We start from the raw sequence: 600 nt of genomic DNA on the forward strand, positions 1-600 counted from the left end.
CCCCATGTTATTGTGTTTTGCCTGCGGTGAAATAGCTCCGTGGGGCTGAGGCATGAGGGGCCTGACAAGCGCTTTCCCAGGCATTGCCGCTCCGGCACAATGGCATTTTGTTGCCTGTTTTGTTTCCCGGCCTCCAAACATTCCTTCTGACTTCCAGAGGGGGGGACACGGCCCCCGGGGGATGGGGGGAAATAGGGAATCTTCTCTATGAATGGCGAAGAATAGGAAAGAAAAGTGTCTTTTAGGCTTGCAGGGTGTTTCTGCAGGGCGCCCGCTGGCCGGCGAGCACCCCTGGGCCCTCCCGACGGCGGGTGCGCACGGGCGCTGCCCGCCGGCCTCCCATCCAGGGCGACACAAAAGGGCCCTTTTGGATGGAAAAAAAAAAAAATGAGGGGGAGAGAGAGGCAACCGAGAGGCTCTAATTCTATTTGTGTCGCCTGGAAATCAGAAGGGGTTTTTCCACACTTCGCCTTGATTTGATTATTCCTTGGAGATGGTTTCTCTGCCCCTAGCCAGACGCGTGGGGGGAAGGCCGCCGAGACAGTTGGCCTATAGTGATAATAATCAAATTAACCATTTGCTACAACTTTTTTTTTTTTT

Source organism: Nothoprocta perdicaria, unplaced genomic scaffold (genome assembly GCF_003342845.1).
Source record: "Nothoprocta perdicaria isolate Ctin4 unplaced genomic scaffold, notPer1 scaffold_2, whole genome shotgun sequence".
NCBI lineage: Eukaryota > Metazoa > Chordata > Aves > Tinamiformes > Tinamidae > Nothoprocta > Nothoprocta perdicaria.